Below are 19118 nucleotides of genomic sequence, written 5' to 3' on the forward strand. Positions count from 1 at the left end.
CTACCTCTAAAACTACTACATCTACTACAACAACATCTACTATTTCTACTGCTGCTTATTCTACTACTCTACTGATGCCGCTACTGCTTTCACTAATTTGGAATGTAGCGGTCACGGTGCGGCAAGTTCTAATGAACAGGAAGAGGCCGCTAGTTCCGATACTTGTCCTACATATTGTATTTAGTGTTTGTGACTGCATTATTTTCATTTTAAGGCAAACGAAAAAAGGAGTAAAACGCAATTTTTCGTAACAACTATCCTGGTTAGCGTCAAATGGTAATTATTAGCAATTTTTAAATAGAATACTTGTAATATTGATATGCCATACAAGGCCCATCATCAGGTTGGACGAGGGTCAGGTTGTGAATCGTCCAAATTGTTCAACGATCCCATCAACTTTATCTCTAAGAATTCATATCAATTCAATTTCAAAATTCATGCGCAGTATTTTTAATATACTTTTTTGAATGGTGGTGAGTAAAATAACTTCGACCTTCGACCACGAAACTTTGGTTGGATGCCCCTGATAACTAGATGAACCGTATTGTTTCAGTTTGGTGGTCAAACAAATTTTAATACCCGCGGTCTCGGGACCATGGATTTTCCGGACACTTTTATACATGTCAGTATTTGCCTGAGTTTTTGAATGTGCAATGTCCAATGTTGTGCCAGCACGAATTCGTTCTTTGAATGTCCAATTTCCAATGTCGTGTCAGCACGAATTTCATTTTTGAATGTCCAGTGTCGTATGTTTAGGTAACACAGCTTGGTAAATCAATGTTTTTTTTATTCATACATTAACATAGCGCCCTTAATTTTTTTCAGAACATTATTATATGCGTTTTCTTCTGAAACATTGATAAATTTAGTGTTTTAATTCAAAAATGATCAATCTCAAGCGATTTTCAACATCTTTTCAAAAAAGTCGATGAAGTAGTTCAGTGGCCCAACGGCCTATCGGCGTTAAGTTAGCGGCTTAGTGGTCTAAAATGGTATCCTATTTCAAAGAATGTATACATGCCTTTTCTTCTAAAACAATGATATATTAACTGTTTTTATGCACAAATTATGACAATTAAGCGATTGTCAACATTTTTCTTTCAAAAAAAGTCGACCAAGCACTTCAGAGGCCTAGCGGCGTGAAGTTAGCGGCCTGGCCGGGCGTCCTAGCGGCCTAGCGGCCTAAACTTGGTTTCTATTTTAAAGCATTTATACATGCGTTTTTCTAAAACAATGATAAATTTATGGTTTCTATTCACAAATCAACACCCTGCGTTTTCTTGGAAAACAACGATAAAGGACTTTGAGTTTGATAAGATAGACCTGGCCCCAATTTCTCGAAACTTCTTAAGCTTAACAGGCTTAAGTAGCTTATTTCAATAAGTCAAAATACATACTGAAATTGATTCTTTATAAATGAAAATGGTTAATTGTGATTAATTGTGATTATCATAAAACATTACTCCAATCTTCAGTATTAACACTCTTAAAGACGTGAATATTATGCAAATTATTGGAAAACAAAAATAGTGAGCTTAGCTTAATCCTGTTATAAGGGACTTAAAAAGTTTCGAGAAATTGGGGCCGGTATCCTAGGAGTCTACAGTTTTGTTGTATTTATTTTGAAAACATGTATGGAGGGACACTTATGAACACTTCTTTAAAGTTGAAACAGATCTTAAGTCGAAAATGTTCGGGGCATTACTAAATAATGACACACGATTTTTACTATTAAATGCGTTTTTGATGACCCACGTGTGTTTCGTTTCACACTGCACTTAGTAAAACAGAGTTATGGTCCTTGAATTAGCAAAAAATGCATTTCTGTACTTGTGTCGCTCAAAACTTCAAAACTATATTACCTAGAGTCATGAAAAAATAGGGAAATGAATGCTAATGTGGTGATAAATGTCTGCACCTAGGGTTTCGTTTCCCGCTGCACTTAGTAATCCAGAGTTAGTGCCCTTGAATTAGCAAAAATGCAATCTGGACTTGTGTCGCTCAAAGCTCTAAAACTATATTACCTGAAGTCCTGAATCCTTGTTAGTGGGGTGATGAAGGTGTGCACCTGGTCCCATTTTCTCGAAACGCCTTGAGTCTCTTATAACAGGATTGAGCTAAGCTTACTATTTTTGTGTTGTTGTTTCTATAATTTGTGTTATGTTAACTTCTTTAAGATTTTTTATACTTTAAATTGGAATTATCTTTATGATTATCACAATAAACCATTTTTTTATCAAAATCAAATTTAAGTATATATTTTGGCTTAAGCTTGTTTAACTTAAGACGTTTTGAGAAATTGGGGCCTGGCGCTTTACTTAAGAGAACTTCCTCACTTGATTATGTATGATAAATGTTCATACGCTTTATTAAAGGTTCCTTTTTTCGAGTGTTATCAGTTTTGTCCGTGTGGCCCCTCCCCTACGAATAATAATAGTGAAATGGGCATTTGGGGTAGATTTTGCGATACCATTTTGGCTTAAATTGTGCGTGTTCATGGTATAATTTTTTATATACCAGACACTTGTGTGGTTTAGAGGAAGAGCGTATACGGGCTTCACCCCCTTTGTATCCACTAGTCAGATGCACATGTCTGTCCTGCTGGCGAGTTTCACCTCCGTTTACATTCTTGAATTATCGTATTCAGCACACAAAGATATTTTAGGTATAATGAAAATACATTTAAGTAAAATATCGACGTACGATGGCGACAAGAGTGCGTTTTACTTGTTTTTTTCTGTGGTATCATATGCTGTTGCCTCACAATTCCCTAATTGATGGAAACTTGTCCGCTAGAGTATATCGCTTTTAGCTCAATCCGCCTATTGCTTATTAGTGAGCTTTTTTGTAGAGTACTGTAACCGACCCACATATACCTTCAGCTTATAAGCTGTGTACGGAGGACATGCACATTCAGCTTATTTGGCTTTATTTTTTACTGAAATGAATGTGTGATTTCGGCGAAAAAGTTGATATGAACGAAAGTAAAATTATAAACGGAAATATATTAATTAATGTATGATTACCAATGTTCGTGCTTGTCGCAATGGTCAATTTTTGGTGTCCTGATCAATTATGTTCAAGCTGAAGTAAGATGTTTATGGTCATAACGTACTCGGATACAGCCTTTAGCTACACGTACAAGTGAACGTACACGTCGTCTTCCCAATCCCTCTCTTGGTGACGAAAGCCAACCGTAAAGTTCATTCAATTTCCTCGGCGTTGGTCTGTTAATAACACGGACCTATAGATCATATAGGTTGATAGATCTGTGTTAATTATGATTGTTTAGGGTCAGTGTTCATTATCAAACACTTTGAGGGTACATTTTAGAATGTAATAACATACGTATTTTTCGTATAGGCAGACATCGATATACAACTTTCTTTTACTGGGTTACTACTTTTCTCAGAGACACTTTTTTAATATATGAATTAGACACTTTGCTAACTTGTTACCACACGACTACCCTATCTTTCGTTATTAGAACACACTAGAACCAGCATTTACCTATAGAAACAAATGTCAACCAAATTAGGTAAAAGTATTTTCATAAGTTAATTATCTTTTGTGGGGTTCAATTACACCTAATTTATCGATGGCGTCAGAAATACACATATAACACTTCCAGATGAAGAAAGCTGATTATATAGCGTATGTTGTATTTCCTTCATTCCATTTTACTTCTCGGCCTAATATTGTTCTTAACTGTGTGTGTTTTTAATTTCTTTTCTTTGAGTTTCGTGCACACCAGCGAAGAGATAACTATTACATCCCTCTGAAGTTTAGAACAATACGTTTACTTCCCGTGCTCTATAATCTGTTGATATATTATATAAATTCCTCTTGGCAGCCCTATTTGTGACACTGAGGCCAAACGCCAGACCGAGTGTGAGTTTGTGCCGTCACATCTTTTGAATCGAGCCAAATAAACACAATTCTTGTTCTTTCTGTTCAATAATATAAATAGGTATTTTCTTTTTTTAAAAGTGTTAAAAAGGCAGCTCCGCATGTGGTCTTTAAGCTATATTTCAGAATAGAATGAAATTCCAACATTCTGAATATGTGTAAGATGGGCGCTCATTTCAAGATACCGAAGCTGAACTATGTACAGTTCTAAATAACAAATTACAAATGCAGGACGTCAAATTTGAAGGTTACCGTCCCGACACGGAAGAGAGGAACAACGCTAATTCCCCGCCAAGATTCTTCAAGGCCGGTGATTTCATACGACGGAATGGGCACTTTGGAATACCAATAAAAACTACATACTTCCAATGTATTACCTGACTTGATATGTTAATACTGACAAGAAAAGTGGTCACTTTTACACTTAAACTAGTAAACACTTTTTCAGTTGTTATTTCTACCACTACACCATGTTTAAAACGCAAATCAGAACAATGCGCAAAATCTGACCGACTCACCACCATCGACGAAGTTACTGTCGATACGACATTGTACGGGAAACCTGTCAATACGATATTGTACGGAAAACATCTCGTACAGTAGAGTGTAGTTTTTGATACTCGATAAACATCCGGTCGACAATACCAAGTGCGCCAATGCCGAAGTAAACCAACACTCTTTAATGACCTGGTGAGCCAGTATATAACATGTATGTCTCTGCATGTATAACTCTGCCGTTTTTGTTCAGTCATCAGTCAAAATATGCTATTGTAATAATGCATTAAAAAATTCAACCTGAATACATGTGCAGTCCACTAAATACACGTGCATATCGTGCACATTCAACGTAACCGACAGACGCCATTCTATAATCAAATGATGTGCATATACAGTATATACATGTAATAGCTTGTATAGACTAGGTGCATGGTTATGCCACTCTCCCATGCCCCCAAGCAAACAGTAAAGTACCAAGAAGGCACAAATAATCCCTGATATAATGATGGGGGAATTGTAACTAGTACTAAACCAAAGGAATAACAGTTCAGTTTTATAATACTATTATTCTGTATTTTTTTCTTACGGAAGCCAACTTGCCCCTGTATTTCCCTATATACATGAGGAGCCAATATAATTTTTTAATTTAATCACAATTTTATTGAACAGGGGTGCAGGAGCAGTTGATCACTATCTAGAGAGCGACAACTGCATGGCAGTTGAAATGGCCTTTGTTTTTGTCGTAGATGTTGGCAACACTAGCACCATCCCTGATAAAAGCCATGCTGCCAACAACAACACTATTATATACAACACCTTTCACCATTGTCACATTCACAAGTCCAACAACATCATTGACGCCACTACCGATGAGGGCCTCCAACTAGTGATGCTGCCTCTGTCGTTTGGCCCACGAAAAGACAGTCTGATGGAGATGGAACCTGTGAGGATCCTGGGTAAATCCTTCAACCTGGGTGAAGATGTTCGGATCCAGAATGTCCCCAATGCATAAAACATGAGGTGCTGGAAGATTGTCCTCCTCGTCTGGATGTTGGCTGGTGATGAACACTGCTTTTAGCAATGGTTTTATAATTAACCATGATCGTGAGTAACAATCTGAGGGTCTGTAGCTTGTACTTGAAATAATCTTAAATAATTATCATTTAATGTAGGGGCGTAGCTAGACCAATTTTGTTGTGCAGACTTCAAACTTATAATTGGCCTTGGGTCTGGGGGCATCCATGTTCATCTGATTTTTTTATACATATTCTGCCTAATGGCGCATTTCGACATTAGTCTGAAGGGGAAACTAACATAAAATATCACAAAAGATTTAAATAAGGGTTAGTATTTGTTCTTTCTTTACAGGAAGAAATGATGTGCAGGCCTTTAAGCCTAGTGGAAGCTATGCCACTGCAATGTATGGACAATTTTAAATATCATCATCAACATATGTTCATATTGTTTTTATTATTTTCAGCACGAGAAGCTTGGTGCATCTACTGGACATGCAGTGTGTGGTTCTGGGAAGATGCTGGGCCTTGGTGAAAGTGTACGGCCAGAACTTTGTGTCTGGCGTCATCCCGTTAAACCATTCTGCGGATCCGACAAGGCTAGGAAGCACAAGGCATCCATTCTGGTAATGATGAGTTTAATAATTGATGATGTTTTTAAATAATACAAAGAATATGATGTTTAAAAGGAGGGTGTCAATATTAAAAAAAAAATATAGCCAAACTTAAAGGTTGTGGTGGTCATCACAATACAGCAAACAGTTTTAATATTATTATATGTAGTTAGTTTTTGGTGTGCTTACAATCATTTGTACTGAATGAATGGAATAATATTGTGTATTATATGATGACAAGTGTCAGATTCTTTTATCACATTTAATATCTCATTATGCTTTTTTCCGATTCTGAAAACGATAAAAAAGATGCACCTCCTGCTGAATTGAAAAAAACTGTCAAAGCTAGCATAAAAAAATGCAGAAATATTAGTATGCGGCTTAATTTAAAACAAAATATATATCAGATCTTTTTCGTTCCATTTATATTAGCCGAAAGAATACTGATTTGATGTATAGTGAAAAACACAATATATACACCATTCTTTAATTAAGCAGAATAAATCCTATTTATCATAACAATAAAATGAGAAATAAATGTCTTGCTTGAATATTACCAATTAAGCAATTATTGTTTCCAATTAAATTCCTTACAAAATTGATGCCCTTATTTCCCTTTGAAGCACTCTTTTTTCGCAGAGAAATAAAATAATTTGCGGACAAATAAAAAATTGTTATGGGAATGGGGAAAAAATTGTTAGGGTCAGCAGCTTTTTTTAGGTAGGGTCGGGTTAACCAAAACGAACAAAACATTTCTTTACACCTTATGAAAAAATAAACATTCTATCCCTTAAGACCTGGGCAAGAGGTAAAGTGAACATTACAGGTACTTTACTAAGAATTTTTTAATGATAGACCCATGAAGATGATACTATTGGTGCATATTTCTCCCAACTCAAATACCAACAAGTAAAGCAAAATTTGTTTGGTAATTATTTTATCTTTATTTTTTTTATTGATATGTAGCACTTTCAAAATTTCTACAGTATTTTGTCATTTCAGATCATAGTGGGTTCATCAATGCTGCTGACTTTCTCCTGCCATGACGTAGGCTGGATGGCACATGGTTACCACCTTCAAGCAGCTCCAGCACCTCTACCCCGGCGTTGGCTCATTTCCAGAACTTTTCAGGTGTTTTGACAGCTGTTCTATAGTTTATACTACTTTATTTTAGTTAAATTGTAAAGAGTGCTTGTATTATCACTCCCAGTACGGTGTATCCTTTTTGAGAAACCATGAAACACATGGTAAGGGCATCATGTGGAACAATAACATGATCTTAGTTTCTGTGCATTAGTCTTGTATTCAAGTACTCTGCATGCTGAATGTTCATAATACTATGAGACATTACGCAGATGCAGTTAATAACAAAATTGCAGGTTCAATATAATAATGCACAACAAAATTGAAGGTTACGCATTAAAATTTTGACAGTCAATGCTGTTGTAACGATACAGTAGTGATGCTATCATACTGGTTCCATATTTATTAACAGAAAAACTAAATTGTAAAAACTATGTATAATGTACTACTGGTGTCTGCTATTCAGAGTCTTAAATGAATATTTGTTTCAGGTCCTTGTTGGTCCCGGTGCTTGGCTTAAAAAGGAGATGGCAGATACCCATGTCATCGCACATTCCAATTTTAGTCTTACGCAGGTTTCTGCAAGCTGTGTTTCATCCCGAATGCTGAAAACCCTTGGTAATAATTTCAAAAAATTAATTATGTATTACTGTTTTCTTCTGTTTAAATGATGTTATACAATTTAAATTAGTGTCCACATATTGTAGAGGAAATTTCTCTATCTTAGCAATTTTTGCCCGTTGGTCACTTTTCTTCATGTTAGGACATTAAGGGGAATTTTGAAACAAAGATGGGGAATGTTTATGTTTTAAAAGGTGGGGAATTGGGCAGAACTTGGACTCCACTATTCGACTATCACTAGAAAGTAGGCACTGCTATATCAAGGGGACGGCAATACTACATATTGACTGAAACTGAAGTCTCTTAACTCAGTTGCTGATCTAGCAGGGGAAAATTTATGATGGTTGGTGGTTATGGATGGAAAAACATGAAGGGAAAAAAGAAGTCGTTATTACTTTTGGAGTATATATATCATTTTTTGCACACTCATCATGTGACACTTCTTGACCATTCAAACATGTGTTAACATGTGAGGTATGTAGTATAAGATTATAACCAACAAGCCTCACTTTATATAAAAAAAAAGCCGACAAGCCGAGGATTAATTTTTGGCTTGCAGGCTTTTTCTTGTATTGCCTTGATAAACAGTAATAATATATACCTGACATATGTTTCTAGTCCGAGTGGACAGAAAAATCTGACCTGAGGGCATACACGTAAGCCGGATTTTGTACAGGGCTTCAGTAAATAGAAAGATGGACAAACAATATTAAAGAAAGGCTTCTTCCGTAAATGCAAGATGCCATATATTGTAGGTGCTTAAGATGTAAATGTCCGAGGAATGAGAAAATTTTATTTTTTATTGATTAACTGTTGTTTAATATTTGGAGAAAAAAATTATATTTTAATTGCTTTATGTAATGTAAGAGGTTTGATTTATAGAAATTATATAACTTTGTACATAACCATATTCTGTTAAAAAGTGTTTTGATTACTGGAATAGTAAATTATCTTTAATTTTAAAATGAAACATTTATAAACGATGGTTACATTGTGAAATAAATAAGGCCTAAAAAAAAAAATTGTTTGGTTAGGGTTACATCCTTAAAAAAAATAGGTAGGGTAGGTAGGCCTTTTATTTTTTTTATTTATTTTTTTAATTAGGTTTTATATAAGAAAATAATTTTCATCATTGGAGAATGGTGTTAAAACTATCTTCTGTATAAGCATTTAAGGTTTAAACTTAATATTAAAAAGCAATTTAAAAAAAAAAACGAGATTTCTTTTTTTTTTTTTTTTTTTTTTTTCATTTTTGATTTTTTTTTTCAAACTGACTATAAAAACGGTAGGGTCGGCGCCTATTCCGTAGGTAGGGTCGGGTAACCCGAACTAAATGTATTTTTTTTTAGGCCTAAGTAAATCTTTATAGAAAGCATATAGCCATTGAGATGTACTTATATAATTGTATTATGGCAAACTGTTAGTTCTTGATTTGAAATATTTTCTTATTTGTTCATGAAGTAGTCCTTTGACACAAGTACATCAGGTAGCAGTTGAAACAGAGAAATTTTATGAACATTATGATCATTTGTAATTATAGATGTAAAGAAGATGATGTGAGGTCACCTGGGTTATGATGAGACGCTTGTGTTTTCAGGAACTCCATGTTTAAGTTACAAGTTTCTCGTAATGTATAAAAGTGAGTGACTATATCAATAGTAAGCTAACTTTTAACCCACATTAGTTGTTTTTTTTGCTCACGGGAAAGCAGTTTCAAATCACATTTGTTTTTGTAAATCATGTCATTGTAAATCATGAGTCAGCCACAGGTTCATCAGTTGATTTAAACAGAAGCTGTGCCAAACTGAAATGTTTGCCTGGGTGTGCATTATTGGCAAGCAGCCATACTTATCTTAATTCTGTACTTCTGTTTTGACCAGTATAATCTTACTGCCCTTGTGTTTTTCATTACTTATATGATACATATAAATATCATATTTGTCTTTTACATAATAATTGTTGTGGCCTTAGACTTGTATGCAACACTGTCTAATTGACTAATTGATAAGTGATAGGGGTATTTTTTTCAGTGTTAGAATTATTTGAAGAAAATACCCCTATCACTACTAAATTATAACATTGTTGCATTATTTTCATGTCATTTAAATGTTCACAATGTGAAATTTACTGTTTTGAAAGATATACTTTTAGTAGAACATAATGCTTATGACAATGAAATCATTTAGTTAGTCAACTAATACCAAATAGCTGCTGAACATAACTTAATTCAATTATTTTAATAGTTGATCATTATAGTGGTTACCGTATTTTCTACTTCAACTCTAAAGGAACTCAATGTAATGCTCATACACAGTTACATGTTAAATGTTCATTTAAGGACTATTTTGAGACTGTGAACGATGTTGCCCTTGGAGACAGTGGGTTCAAGGCCCCTCCCAAAAATACTGTTGACATGAAGACTCCGTCTAGCCAACCAGAGGAAGAGCAGTGCAATAGTAAGTGCAGGCGAGGGCGAGAGGTTGTGAAGAGGACATTTGATGTTTTTGTATGCCTACAAATTTTGTGCTGCCTGTTACTATATGTCTGTCTCTCTTAAAAGAAACAAAGTTGAGATATAGTCATCATGATCGGTAGTTCACGAAACTTAAACTTTTGATATTTGTTCTTATATTTGAACTTGCCAAATCTTCACTTTTAATAGCATTATAAGGCTTATATTGCTTTAAAAGGCTAATATAGCCACTTTTCCCCAGCTTCTTTATACCAGTTTGATTTATATTTCCTCATTTGTCATCAACATTTTTGGTAATAACTTTTTGAGCATACAGCATAACTTGGTCTTTGAGGTATAGACTTTAAACTTCATATACAGATAGATCTCATCCAGGATAAGTGCACTGCACAGGAACCATAACTCTTGGTGCAGTATTTTTTTAGTTATAGCCCTTTGTTAATTTTCATACTTATATTTTGCTCGGAACATAACTTTGACTTCAAACTGTGTTACTAAATGGATATCTTTTAAGAGACGTGCAAAGCTTTATCCGTCCATCTTTCTGTCACACCCTTGTCCGGAGAATAACTTCAAAACTATGATGGGATTGAAATAAATCTTGGTCTTAAGACTGATTGAAATAAAACTTGAAATGTAGATATATGGCAATGAGTGGAAGTGCATTATTAAAGAACAGGCCGTCAACCAATTCTTATATTCCTATATTTTCCTATATTTTTAAGAAATTTCCTATATATTTAAAAACCTATATTTCCTATATTTTCCTATAATTTGGATTTTTTTCCTATATTTTTCTTAAAAAGTGACGCTGTTATATGTTTGAAAACATTCAAAAGATTAATACTGCCTTTAGATATTGTTTATTTGCAGTTTAAGACTGTCATTTGTTCTACAAACCATCACCACCATTCAGAATTGTTGTTGTACACCCATGGTTATCAATTTGAACACCTTTGATGAAGAGTATATTCCAAACATCAGAGCTTAAAGGTGTCCACTTTGATGACCGCAGTTGTGCTGCTGCAGCATATTCTGCCTTGATGGAGAGGTTTGAGGAATGTTGAAAGTGAAACACAAAATTTATGATTATAATAGTCAATAAACAATTAAGAAAATGTTAACTTGCATATCCCTTAATGTTAATTTTTCAGCCTTAAAATTCCTATATTTTGCCCAGAAAAAGCCAAAAACTCCTATATTTTTGTTCAAAATTTCCTATATTTTTTCTTATATTTTCACCAAAACTTGGTTGCCGGCCTGTAAGAATCATAATCCTGCCCTCCATTTTATTTTAATTATCTCCCCAGAAATTCAACTTTTCTGAGTTTTTGAGAATCAGAGAACAACAAGGCCATATTTTCGATATTTGAGATTTCAATTGCTGCTTTTTATTTCATTGCATAAAATTTACTTTAAAATTTAATTCCAAAACCTGCCCACATTTTTCCATGTAATTAATTTTCCCAGTGTATAATAATGCTAAAACCATTTACCTTCTACAATCACATTGTATGACAATTTCTGCCTTTTCATAGAAATTGAGGGTATGGGAGCATCCATCGCCTCCAGCGATATTTTTGTTGTCAATTGATTAATTATGATCATTTGTTGTAAGGGGAATTTATACTGTTTTTCATTCGGTGGAGGATATGACAGTCTATGACCGATCTTGTTATTTCATGTATTATCTTTTCAGTTTCTGCACATGCCAGCTTACCATAGACCCGGCCCTGTCCACTGATGGAAGAAGTCCTGTTAGCGTTTTGCATACAGACATTTTTGTAAGTATTGATGATTGTGTTGAAAACGATGATGATGATGATGATGATGATGATGATGATGATGATGATGATGATGATGATGAAAACTGTCATCCTGGTCATAACTCAGAACTGTCCAGAATATCCACATGTTACATGTCGTATGCATATGTGTTTGTCTTTAATTTTATTTTTTTTCGATTGCAATCGAATGATGCCATTTGATTGACTGACAAAACAGGTAAATGTTGCATCCACTTGTGTGTCTCTAGTTATGATATATAATGAAAATCAAGCAGTGCTTTGATACTTATGGTGAAAATGCAAGCTGCATCATTCTAAAACATAAAAATAGTTTTGATAATGTTTAAAACATGTGATGAAAGCATGATTTATGTTTATATTGCTTACAGGCCAGTTTTTTATTATTTGGTTCCTCTTCATAAAATCTAGTCGTCGTTTCATTTACTAGATGCCTGCACAGATCTGTGAGTGTTCTCCCATGCATGCTGGAAGCTTGTATTTGTATTTGAGGTAAAAAATTGAAAAGCGGCATTTAACTACAATCTATCGTAAACTGGTGGAAGATTCACTGACAAATAAAACAAACGATATCAAAAGTTCAAAACAGTTTAATTTTGGCATGTATTTTTATGTGTGTTTACTGCCATCAGCATTTGAGTCCCTTTTCCTTTGTAGTTGTTAATTGCCTTCAAAGAGTGGCATATAGTTATCATACTGTCTGAGAATAACTTTTTTTACACTTTAACTCTTAAACAGTTTCCCCAAGGACCATCAAACTTCAGAGGTAGATTCCAAGTCATTGAAATTAGACTTTCCGATGAACAAGCTTGAATTCTTATACTAGTGCTTGGCGTCAAATTTTTTAACAAGCCCTGCTATATAAAATTCAGAATTTGAGCAAGCCCAAAAAATATTTTACCAGTGCAGGGCTTGCGGGCTTGTGTTAATTTCGACCACTGAGATTACCTTGACCAGTAGATGACCCTTGTTGGTTTTGGGGTACTAGTCACGACCAACAGTCCTATTATGACACGTTCATTGAATCGCTTTCCTCATATTTCTGCAATATTTATAATTTAGATGTAAAGACGTTGATGCGAGGTCCTTTGGGTCATCACATGATGCTGGTGTTAAACAAAAACTTTTGACCACTATTAGTGAGAGATTGCAGTTTCCGTGCTCAGGCGACATCTCCTGTTACACCAATGACTACTGTGTGTTATCCTCGTAAGTCTCATAAGCAAGAACTAATTATAATGATGGCAACATAAAAGTTGGAACACAAATCATTGAATGGTTTTCCAGATATTTCGGCTTAAACAAATTTGTACGAAGATTTTGTGCTTATGTATTGTGAGCCCAGGACAGAAATAAATACTTTGTTTTCTACAAGGTTAAAATTAATACACAGAATTTTCTTTATTTATTGTATTAAATATCTCGGGCTGCAAAGCCGTCATAAATTATCTTATTAAAAATGTGTGCATAATATATAAAGTTAATATTACGTATAAGAATCATTGACATAATATTCCTATCTAATAAAGATAAATACATGATGGAGAGATTATAAATGCAGAAGGAGCATTATATTTCTGCCAGGTTAGCTTGCAGAATATGTCGAAAATCTTCCATGTTATAGTACAGATAGATATAACAAAACAAGGAAAATATGTTTTTCAGAACTACATATTTTTTTACAAAATTTATATTACGGTAGATATAATAATAGTATAGATCTGTTTCGTTAATTATATTCAGGTGTCAGCAGAATAAGCTACTAAGCCTGTAAATGTCTGTCAACGAATTCACATGCTGACAGTGTAGAGGGGCAGGTCATGCAAGCTGAGGGGAATGAGGCAGGCGTTTCCGGAATAGCAGCTAACACCGCCAACCCATCTGTGAAGATCTGCAGAGCTCTCCCTGGTCGAGGCTATTGCAAGTGCACTGCAATTAACATTGGCCGAGGAACCAAAATATATACATATGTGTGTTTAGTCATAAAATATCTTCTGTACAGTTCTAATGATTTTGTAATAAATAAGTATCAGAATGGTCTTGGAAATAACTGGAGTAAAGTACTTGACTATAATTGATTTTAAAGTGGTGTTTTCCCACAAAAAGAAAATTTGGGTATCAATCTTGAGTATACATGCATAAAAGCAAATATGTCACATATCTGTCACATATCCAGCAAATTATCCGTCACATATCCCACACATTTCCGGCATTTATCCATCACATATCCGGCATATATCCATCACATATCCGGCATATATCTCGCACATATCTGGCATATATTTATCACATATCCGGCATATCCCCACATATCCGGCATATATCCATCACATATCCCGCACATATCGGGCATATATCCATCTCATATCCGACATATATCCATCACATATCTGGCATATATCCATCACATATCTGGCATATATCCATTACATATCCGGCATGTATCCATCACATATCTGGCATATATCCTGCATATATCCACCACATATCCGGCATATATCCATTACATATCCCGCACATATCTGGCATATATCCATCACATATCCCACACATATCCGGCCTATATCCGGCATACATCCATATCCCGCATATATCCATCACATTTCCCTCTCATATCTGGCCTATATCCATCACATATCCAGCATATATCCATCACATATTCAGCATATATCCATCACATATCCAGCATATATCTCACATATATCCGGCATATATCCATCACATATCCAGCATATATCTCACACATATCTGGCATATATCTCGCACATATCTGGCATATATTTATCACATATCCGGCATATCCCACATATCCATCACATATCTGGCATTTTTTCATCTAATATCCATCACATGTCACACATATCCATCACATATCTGGCATATATCCATCACATATCTGGTATAAATCCATCACATATCCGGCATATATCCAGCACATATCCATCATATATCTCACACATATCCGGCATATATCTCACACATATCTGGCATATATCCATCACATATCCGGCATATATCTCACACATATCCGGCATATATCTCACACATATCTGGCATATATCCGGCACATTGGTTTATTTCCAGTCACAATGCAGAGAGGCCGCACCTTTCATGACGTTTAACCTAGAGTTCTTCACGGGGACCTCCAGCAGTGACGTCAGTGTTGATGATGTATTTTGCCAGCAATGGAAACTGTTAAATGAAATGAACATTAACTGATATCACACACTCATTTTGTTCATTGGCACACCATAGAACTGTGTTATTTTCTCCTCTGAACTGTGTTATTGTAAACTGTTTTCAATTGTTTTGCAATGATTATTATTGATTTACATTTATGTATAAACAAGTCACTGAGTATTGCTAGCAATACAACAGTTCCCCTCCGGTAATCAAAAGTACAAAAAAGTACTAAACACTTGTTTTAAATGATGTGCATAGTTTGCTTTTGGCCGGCCCCTAAAAACAATGTTTAATATACCTGGCTTGCGTACTTCTTGAGTTATCACAGAATAATTGTTCACGAGCAAACGGAGACATTGAAACTATTTAATCATCATGGAAACCTGACATGCATAATCTCACTATTCTCACAAATTTTATATACCTAGCTTACATACTCGGAGTGATCACAGGATCCATTATTATTGATAGACAGAAATACATTCACACTATTTTGTTGCCATAGCAACCACATTTCTCTGCGTCAAATAAGTACTTTTCTATTTCCCGAGTTTCATGAATGTAGCTTTTTAAACTTGGAGTTACAACAAATGCAGTCAAAAATGTGTTTTCATTTTTTTTGTTGCCATAGTAACCACAATTGTCCATTCATGTACCAAGTCTCATTCACCAAGCTTGCATATTACTTGTGTGACACCAGGTTATTCAGACGGTGAAACCATTAATTCGTACTCATTATATCAACAACAAAAATGCTACACATGTTTTACGTAATTTTATTGTGTATCGCATTAAATGCAGTTTTATTATAGTTACACACATATAAGAAAAAAGATCAGTTTTAATGACGTATTATACCTGGCAATAAGGTACCTATGTCAACAAAGCTGTTGGTTCGCAAATAAACACCTGATCTTCAATGAAGTCAATCATGTGGTACCGTACGTCATTAAATTGTGTTAAACATGATCTGTATATGATAAAAAAATCACATGATCTGCTGGTTAAATGGCACGTGTGTATCAGGTGATAGATTTGTTGTATACGTCATTAAAACTTGAGAACATGTGTACACAAAAATATTTTGTTGCATACGTCATTAAAACTTGAGATCATTTGATACACTAAAAGGTCACATGATCGGCCATTTTAATGACGTTTTTCACATGTGTACCAAGTGATTTTTGTTGTATGCATGATCAAAACTTGTGTTCACGTGATACACAAAAATATCACATGATCGACCATTTAATGACGTATTTCACATATGTAGCTCGTGATTTTTGTTGCATACGTCATCAAAACTTGTGTTAACGTGATACACTAAAAGGTCACATGATCGGCCATTTTAAACACGTATTTCACATGTACACTACGTGACAATTTTGTTGCATACGTCATCAAAACTTAAGTTAACGTGATACACAAGGTCACATGATCGACCATTTAATGACGTATTTCACATGTGTTTCTCGTGATTTTTTGTTGCGTACGTCATCAAAACTGGAGATCACGTGGTACACAAAAAGGTCACATGATCGGCCATTTTAATGACGTATTTCACATGTGGATCACGTGATTTTTTGTTGCGTACGTCATCAAAACTAGAGATAACGTGGTACACAAAAAGGTCACATGATCACGTGAATTTTGTTGCGTACGTCATCAAAACTTGAGATCACGTGGTACACAAAAAAGGTCACATGATCGGCCATTTTAATGACGTATTTCACATGTGGATCACGTGATTTTTTGTTGCCTACGTCATCAAAACTTGAGATCACGTGGTACACAAAAAGGTCACATGATCGGCCATTTTAATGACGTATTTCACATGTGTATCACGTGATTTTTTGTTGCGTACGTCATCAAAACTGGAGATCACGTGGTACACAAAAAGGTCACATGATCGGCCATTTTAATGACGTATTTCACATGTGTATCACGTGATTTTTGTTGCGTATGTCATCAAAACTTGAGATCACGTGGTACACAAAAAGGTCACATGATCGGCCATTTTAATGACGTATTTCACATGTGTATCACGTGATTTTTTGTTGCGTACGTCATCAAAACTGGAGATCACGTGGTACACAAAAAGGTCACATGATCGGTCATTTTAATGACGTATTTCACATGTGTATCACGTGATTTTTTGTTGCGTACGTCACCAAAACTTGAGATCACGTGGTACACAAAAAGGTCACATGATCGGCCATTTTAATGACGTATTTCACATGTGTATCACGTGATTTTTTGTTGCGTACGTCATCAAAACTTGAGATCACGTGGTACACCAAAAGGTCACATGATCGGCCATTTTAATGACGTATTTCACATGTGTATCACGTGATTTTTGTTACGTACGTCATCAAAACTTGAGATCACGTGGTACACAAAAAGGTCACATGATCGGCCATTTTAATGACGTATTTCACATGTGTATCACGTGATTTTTGTTGCGTACGTCATCAAAACTTGAGATAACGTGGTACACAAAAAGGTCACATGATCGGCCATTTTAATGACGTATTTCACATGTGTATCACGTGATTTTTTTGTTGCGTACGTCATCAAAACTTGAGATCACGTGGTACACCAAAAGGTCACATGATCGGCCATTTTAATGACGTATTTCACATGTGTATCACGTGATTTTTTGTTGCCTACGTCATCAAAACTTGAGATCACGTGGTACACAAAAAGGTCACATGATCGGCTATTTTAATGACGTATTTCACATGTGTATCACGTGATTTTTTGTTGCGTACGTCATCAAAACTGGAGATCACGTGGTACACAAAAAGGTCACATGATCGGCCATTTTAATGACGTATTTCACATGTGTATCACGTGATTTTTTGTTGCGTACGTCATCAAAACTTGAGATCACGTGGTACACCAAAAGGTCACATGATCGGCCATTTTAATGACGTATTTCACATGTGTATCACGTGATTTTTGTTGCGTACGTCATCAAAACTTGAGATCACGTGGTACACCAAAAGGTCACATGATCGGCCATTTTAATGACGTATTTCACATGTGTATCACGTGATTTTTTGTTGCGTACGTCATCAAAACTGGAGATCACGTGGTACACAAAAAGGTCACATGATCGGCCATTTTAATGACGTATTTCACATGTGTATCACGTGATTTTTTGTTGCGTACGTCATCAAAACTTGAGATCACGTGGTACACCAAAAGGTCACATGATCGGCCATTTTAATGACGTATTTCACATGTGTATCACGTGATTTTTGTTGCGTACGTCATCAAAACTTGAGATCACGTGGTACACAAAAAGGTCACATGATCGGCCATTTTAATGACGTATTTCACATGTGTATCACGTGATTTTTGTTGCGTACGTCATCAAAACATGAGATCACGTGGTACACAAAAAGGTCACATGATCGGCCATTTTAATGACGTATTTCACATGTGTATCACGTGATTTTTTGTTGCGTACGTCATCAAAACTTGAGATCACGTGGTACACAAAAAGGTCACATGATCGGCCATTTTAATGACGTATTTCACATGTGTATCACGTGATTTTTTGTTGCCTACGTCATCAAAACTTGAGATCACGTGGTACACAAAAAGGTCACAAGATCGGCCATTTTAATGACGTATTATACATGTGCATCACGTGAGAATACGTTTTGAATCTTTAGTAATTAAACACGTTTTGTTCCATCATTTTATTCTTTTATACATAGAATTTCATAAACGAAAAACATTAAATTACCATGAAGAAACAAAACAAATCAATCACTGTGACTGTTTATGCACATTAAAAAGAAATGAAGATAAGCGTGTATGTAATACTTTTTATGGTTTAAAACTAGTACGCCAAACGCATTTTGTTCTTTAAAAATAACAATTTTGAAATATGTTTCATAGACCCAAA

At 35.1% G+C, this 19118-nt stretch overlaps 1 long non-coding RNA gene across 4 annotated transcripts; it reads left to right on the plus strand.

The window, feature by feature from the left end:
• Positions 1 to 4543: 4543 nt before the first annotated feature.
• On the plus strand, positions 4544 to 16252 carry LOC128232408 (uncharacterized). 4 transcript variants are annotated; one of them, XR_008260525.1, is made up of 11 exons: positions 4544 to 4599; positions 5077 to 5511; positions 5888 to 6046; positions 7037 to 7165; positions 7609 to 7735; positions 9279 to 9377; positions 10077 to 10194; positions 11911 to 11995; positions 13079 to 13225; positions 13760 to 13986; positions 15101 to 16252. It is a non-coding gene; the product is annotated as an uncharacterized LOC128232408 (long non-coding RNA). The 4 variants fall into 4 exon arrangements; XR_008260524.1 differs by having other exon boundaries at positions 4550 to 4618; XR_008260526.1 differs by having other exon boundaries at positions 4550 to 4618; positions 5077 to 5465.
• Positions 16253 to 19118: the final 2866 nt, after the last annotated feature.

Source organism: Mya arenaria, chromosome 4 (genome assembly GCF_026914265.1).
Source record: "Mya arenaria isolate MELC-2E11 chromosome 4, ASM2691426v1".
Taxonomy (NCBI): domain Eukaryota; kingdom Metazoa; phylum Mollusca; class Bivalvia; order Myida; family Myidae; genus Mya; species Mya arenaria.